At 35.1% G+C, this 7,500-nt stretch overlaps 1 protein-coding gene across 3 annotated transcripts in view; it reads right to left on the bottom strand.

Annotated features, from left to right (window-relative positions):
* LOC137621656 (uncharacterized) overlaps window positions 1-7,500 on the bottom strand; it is a 217,435-nt gene that overhangs the window by 89,721 nt on the left and 120,214 nt on the right. Inside the window, exon 2 of one of the 3 annotated variants that reach the window (XM_068352143.1) lies at window positions 6,986-7,025. The gene's annotated coding sequence lies outside the window, so the exon portion shown is untranslated. The other 2 variants (XM_068352142.1, XM_068352144.1) reach the window with 2 other exon arrangements.

The raw sequence follows: 7,500 nt of genomic DNA, 5'->3' as shown, positions 1-7,500 counted from the left end.
ATATATATATATATACAGTATGAATGGGATTATGAAAAGAAAAATGCCACTTCCTCTAAAAAGAAAAGTATTTAAAAAGATGATCCTACCAGTATTAATTTATAGATTGGGAACTTGGAGCCTTACTAAAGCTTTAGAACATAAAAGAGCTATGTAAATAATAATGATGGGAATAACACTAATCGGCAAAAAAAAAAAAATAGCAACATGGATACGAAAGCAAACTAAAGTAGGGGATATTCTAACATGTAAGAAAAAGAAATTGACATAGGCAGGAGATATAAGAATAGCACATAACAAATGGACATTAGAAGTAATTGAATGGGTCCCTACAGATTGCAAAATATGCAAGAGAAGAAATAAAGACGATGGAATGACGAACTAAGAAAATTTGTATGTATAGACTGACAAAGAAAGAACATTAATAGACGCGAGTGGAAGGACAAGTCTGAGGCCATTGTCCTACAGTGGACTAGTTACGACTGATGATGATAACAATGATATATAAATATATATATATATATATGTATATATATACATTATATATACACACACACATATATATATATATATATATATATATATATATATATATGGTGACAATATGTACATTTAAAAAACCATGTGATTAACAAACATACTTTTATAATCTTTTATTATTACGGAACCTTCATTTCACAACACGACATAAGATATATATATATATATATATATATATATATATATATATATATATATATATATATATATATATATCGAATGAAAAGGCATCATTTGGAGACAATCTTGCATAGAATACCATTAGTCAAGTAAGTTTTAAGATTGTTTTGTTCCGTGAACAGAAATTCTGGTTTTTATTACTTGCTTAAGCAAGAATTGAATACCATCGAAAGAAATCGTCTTTTAGGTCAACTAAATTCAGAACCATAAGGAACCTTACCGAAAACTGAACAGCTGTATTTATAATAAACAGGCAGTAATCCAAAGTAGCCCAAGAGTAAAAAAACTAAACCAGCCACAAGGGCTTCACAGCTTCGCCACCACCTGAGAACTGACTGACTGAGGTAGGTTACCTAAGTGGGTCCCGGGGTTATCTGCACTGCTCTCCACGGCCCTCGACACGCCTGCTATGCTTCTGGAAGGACACCAGGTCTCGGACTGACGAGCTCTCGAAGGATACGGGCCTTTTTACTCTTGAAACGAACGTACAAGTTTTCCTTGTTTGTTGCTGGCAGCACAGACAATGGGAGCAGAATAATGCGCGCAGTGAACAGGACTTCTTTTTATTCTAATCTGGAGACTGGAGCTCTACAATGGGCGTGGGTATCCCGAGTCTCATTTTGCATACCAACTGAAATGCAAGTCTACATACAATAATCAATTACGTGATCCACATCACGTCAAATTTACATAAGCATCAGACAGCAAAAAGACAATAAATGTCTGACAAAAAAAAAAAAAAAAAAAAAAAATCGGTGGAAATATCAATCTTCTTTGTGAAGTCTCTCTCTCTCTCTCTCTCTCTCTCTCTCTCTCTCTCTCTCTCTCTCTCTCACCACAAAAAAATATCCCTACATCCTTCTTCCTGCTAGGGCAGTGAATAAATTAGTAAATAAACAAACAAATGCATTTACCTACTCATGAATTTTGCATGGATGCCCTACGGGGTACATATACAGCACTGAGTAGTATGAATCTTAACCAGCCACTTGTTGACATTCCATGTATTATTCTAGTTTTTATTCTCTTATTTACTTTTGTCAAGACTTTTTGGTTATCAAACAACGCATACGTTAGATTAAACCTTCAACATTAACATTATTGCATAAATGTATTCCTTTACTTTAATAAGTGTTGCAATGCGCTCTCTCTCTCTCTCTCTCTCTCTCTCTCTCTCTCTCTCTCTCTCTCTCTCTCTCTCTCTCTCTCTCTCTCTCTCTCTCTCTCTCTCTCTCATTGTTAACGTTTACGATCACACCACTCAAGATAAACGATTTTGTAAATTAGTGACCAAAAATTGTAATTACCAGTCTGGAAGTTCAATATAAGAGGAAAAGTTTATAAATAAGGTAGGTAAATAGTTTAAAAATATATCAATATGCCACTAAGAAGAAAAAAAAAATGATACCAATTGCTTTTTTAAATGATATGAGTGAGAAACGAAGAATTAATAATCTCTTATCTAATGAGTATCACTATGAAAAGGACAGCAAGAACACTTCGAATCATGTCTCGTCTTTATTCTGTGAACCAACGTTTTAGTAATCCATTCCCAGCATCAGGGCTACATAAAACCCGAAATTATGTTCACATTAGAAATTAATGATACAACAATTTTTGAGGTGCCCAAAAATATAGTGTATGTATCATTACCATATGTAAAAATGCTTTTATATCAGAATCAGAGCTCACCACAACCCTAAGCACTCTGTATCCATATATAGATTTTAAGTTTATAATAAGGAAAACTTTAAATATTGCCCAACTTTTCCGGTTCAAAGACACCCTCCCGGGGTTGATGCGGTCCTTCGTTGTTTATAAGTAAACTTGTCCAAAATTTAATTTTGGAAACTATATCGGGTCTACCCTACGATTACTGAAGGTCCAGATCGATTCCCATAGGGATGTCAGTCATCGCACTGGCTCCATATTAAAATCCAAAGAATTTTCATCCATAAGAAATCACTCAAACTCATGTATAACTCATATCCAGTACATTTCAAAACACTTTCCCAAACATACAACTACCATTCGATCCCGATGATGGGAATGGATTACCGAAACGTTGGTTTATAGAATAAATATGTAAGATAATCCAAAGTCTTTTTGCTGTCCTCAACACCCTTAAACTTAACCTTGCCAGAAACATGTGTGTACGTTTGTTAATAGGATAAAGAGAGGCTACGGAATTTAAAAGTTTCTTAATTAAACCTGATTAGGAATAGTGCAGGTGAGTATGTCTTGTATATTTGCTAGTCACGATACCCCCTCGCCCCAGAGTGTATCCCGGTTTCAGTTTTCCAAGGGGCGGGATAATCTAGGCACGTTGCACTACTCCCTCTAAGCTACCATTAACAGAACCAGTAAATTATACAGCGGACTTCCATAATTTCTCCAAGACAGACTGGTCACACCTCTTACTACCACTAGAGTGTTATGGGGTCCTTTGATTGGCCAGACAGTACTACATTAGAGACTTCTCTCTGGTTACGGTCTATTTTGCCTTTGCCTACACATACACCGAATAGTCAGATTCTCCTGTCAACATACACCTGACAACACTGAGATTACCAAACCATTCTTCTTCACCCTTGGGGATAACTACTGCACTGCAATTTTTCAGTGTTACTGTCTCTTGGTAAGGGTAGAAGAGACTCTTTAGCTATTGTAAGCAGCCCTTCTAGGAGAAGGACATTTCAAAATCAAACCATTGTTATCTCTATTGACGCAAAGGGCCTCGGTTAGATTTCGCCAATCGTCTCTATCTTGAGCTTTTAATTCAATACTTCTCCATTCATCAACTCCTCAGCCATGTAGGCCTGAGTCTTCCAACTCTTCTAGTCCCTTGTGGACCCCAGATGAACGTTCGGTGAACAAATCTCTCTTGGGGAGTGCGAAGAGCATGCCCAAACCATCTCCACATCATCATGATCTCATCCACATATGGCACTCCAGTAATCTCTCATAGTTTCATTTCTAAACCTGTCCTGCCATTTTACTCCCAATATCCTTCAGAGGGCTTTATTCTCAAATCTACTAAATCTATTGGAGATTGTTTCATTGTCATACCATGACTCATGTTCATAGAGTAACACCGATCTCACTTAACTGATATATAGTCTGATTTTTATATGTAATTTCAGGCGATTTGAATTCTAAATTTTACTTAATCTACCCATGTCTGATTTTTTTCTTTTCATTCTTTCACTAAATTCTAATTCTAAAGACCCTGCATTGGAGATCATAGTTCCTAATTACTTAAACGATTCTACCTCATTAATCCTTTCTCCTTCCATTGATATTTCATCTGTCATTGCATACTCCGTTCTCATCATCTGTCTTTCTTTTATTTATTTTCAGCCCAACCTCGTGTGATATTTCATACATTCTAGTAAGCAAGCATTGCAAATCCTGTGGTGTTCTGCTAACAAAAACAGCATCATCAGCATACTCTAGGTCTGCTAAATCACCAATCCAGTCCAATCCTTTTCCACCATCTCTGCCTGTTCTACGCATTACAAAATCCACGAGTAGGATAAATAACATAGGTGACAACACATTCCCTTGGAGTACTCCGTTGTTCATTGGAAATTTATTTGATAAGTCTCCATTAACATTAACTTTGCACTTGCTATGCTCATGAACAAACTTAATAAAATTTACATATTTAAGAGGAATTCCATGATAACGCGGGACTCTCCACAAAATTGGCCGGTGCACACAATCAAAGTCTTTTTCATAGTCCACAAATGCCATCAAAAGGGTATTTCTATATTCTACGCATTGCTGTATGTCTGAAAATGAAAATTTGGTCAGTGCAACTTCTACCTTTTCTAAATCCTGCTTGTTCACCTCTCAGTTTTTCATCAATCTTTCTCTCCAATCTTTTTAGATTAAGCATACAGTACTATATATTTTCATAAAACTGGCGTAATTTATGCCTCTGTAATTATTGCAATAAGTCAGGTCTCTTTTTTTTATTCTAATTATTTTTTTTTCTTTTTTGCAATTTTCACCAACACTCCTAACTCCCAATCATCAGGTTTTGCCTCTTCATGCCACATTCTACAAAATAATCTTGTAAGTAGTCTGGGAATCACTTCATTTTTAGCCAGTATCATTTCGGCAGATATTCTATCGTATCCAAGGGCTTTCCATCTCTTTTAGTTTTTTTGAGGATAGCTTCGACTTCAAACACACTGAATTCATTCATGGGCATATCAAGGTCTTCATCAGCTTCAGGTATATATCCTAATCATAAGCTCACTAAAATGTTCCATCCAACGTTACCTTACTTTATCTTCTGTTGCTATAATAGATCCATCTCTCTTTTTGATGGGTATATGCTTCTTCTTCTATGCCCCAGTCGAGATTTCATTAATAATTCTATGAACAATTCTTACACCAAAGCCAGTTCTTGAATTCATAGCTATATCAGCTTCATCTCTTTTACTGTTTAAATATTCTCTCCAATAATTCCTGGCTTTTCTTTTGACCTCATTATCAGTACTGGAATACTTTATATATATATATATATATATATATATATATATATATATATATATATATATATATATATATATATATATATATATATATATATATTTATATATATATATACATATATATATATGTATATATATGTATATATATATATTGAATGCTTAATAGTATATATAAATATATATGCAGAGCGTGTATACTTTTAAAAACCGAATTTATAACTAAAGCGGTAAAAAATCAACGTCACAGTGGCCCTCCTATTACTCCGTTCTAGAAAGTACTCCAATAAGTAAAAGTACAACCAAAACATCAACAGGAGAATAATAAAAACAGCGAAATAATCTCCATAATGATGAGCGCAGAGATGCAGCTGTGATGATGACAGTGGCATTGGACCTGACTGGAACAGTCATCAAGTCACAGATAAATACGACGACGCGCTTGGAACACATATGAAGAACTGGATGTCTGGGATTTGCGTTTCTCTGGAGTGGAAAATTGCATGTTGGGAAAGTTGCGTCTTGAGTCTAAGGAGGAAAAAAAGGGAAGAAGAACTCTTCGCTTTGTGAACATAATCCGTGATTCATGTTTGTTTTTTGTTCGCATGACGTTATTCTTACTATGACATACGTACATTTTAAATTTATTTACCTAGGACATTTCATGGGTTTGATTCGAGGTAAATATATACTTTTGAATAGAATTTTGTCCATTATACCTTAATTGAAGGTAATATCTAAAATAACAATATATAGATAACTAAGACGAGCAGAATCTAGTCTTCTTCACTGCTATAGTAAAGAACTAGCATATGAGAGAGAGAGAGAGAGAGAGAGAGAGAGAGAGAGAGAGAGAGAGAGAGAGAGAGAGAGAGAGAGAGAGAGAGAGAGAGAGAGTATCATCTTAAACTGGAAGAAGAAAATACAATAATCCTGGAATGGGCAAAAATTGCAACACTGACAAAATGAAATGGACGCAAGCGTCAATGGGACACAAAGAAATCCAAAACGTTTTAAAGACTCTAAAGGTCTTGATCTTAGGAAAAAATACATCTAGATACTCGATAAAAACAATACTGAAGGGAAAAAAACTTTTATGTGCCGAGTCAGAAGCCATTGTTTGTGAATAAGGCCAACAAAATGGGAGGTGATTTGTTTCAAGGTCTATAGACACCGATTTGTTTTATAACTAAAGGATTGCATTGGTGGGTCGCTCCAAACTGCTTTAATTGAAGCAAAAGATCTTTCTAATTGATATAAACCGGACAAACGTGTCAGAAACTTACTCTGTCACTCACAGAAAACTTAACGATTCAATATTCAAACCTTTTGAGAAATCTACCTCATTCCTGTTAACTGTAAAAATGTTAATTCTCGTATGGGAAATGCTAGATTTTGACGACTACCATCGAATCTATTTTTCGACAAATAATAAAAAGAAACTCGCTTTATTTCAACCTTGTTTAGTTTTCAAGCCTAAAGAATTTGTTAAAAACTACAACATTAGGTGTAAATACTATAGACACGGCACTTTCATCTTATGAAACCTATTACACTATCAAATTGAATTGAGAAAATTATTAATGATAAACAAAGAATCACCTGTGAAAGCACCATGCGCCAGAACACACACACACACCAAAACTCGCTCGCACAGCCAGCCTACGTTCTAAATGATATTACTACTAGTGGACACTCGACAAAACGAGAATGACAATGTAAGTAAAAGTCAAATACCCTATAAAAAAAAAAACTCAACTTACCTTTACATCTTCCAGAATGTGCCAGCTTATCGTCTAGGCTCTGAAAACGTAAATAAACAGAAACATTAATGACAGTGACATTGAGGAAATACATGCCAATTATTTGGCAATTAAGCAGAGCTAAACTCTACCTATATGTCCTATTGGATTAGATATACGTTGGGTCAGATGCCCTTACAATTTAAATGTCCGTTCTGTCTTGTGTACCAGTACCTCGTTCAAATACCGGTCGGGAAAATGCCTGTTCGGTCAAATGTCCCTGATTTATCCATGAAGCATTTTGAATATTATTAGCTATATCATTACCCATAATATTATTTTTTGTTATTATTATTAATGACAATAATGCAAAAAACCACAGTCATATATCATTGTGTATTCTAAATCGAGAACTTAGAGAGAGAGAGAGAGAGAGAGAGAGAGAGAGAGAGAGAGAGAGAGAGAGAGAGAGAGTGTGTGTGTGTGTTACAAGGATTTTAGCTCTCTCGAAGACTTTTCAATACAATCAGAGAGAC

Source organism: Palaemon carinicauda, chromosome 28 (assembly GCF_036898095.1).
Source record: "Palaemon carinicauda isolate YSFRI2023 chromosome 28, ASM3689809v2, whole genome shotgun sequence".
Taxonomy (NCBI): Eukaryota; Metazoa; Arthropoda; class Malacostraca; order Decapoda; family Palaemonidae; genus Palaemon; species Palaemon carinicauda.
Note: the sequence above shows the minus strand (reverse complement) of the source record. Positions and strands in the feature narration are given on the sequence as shown.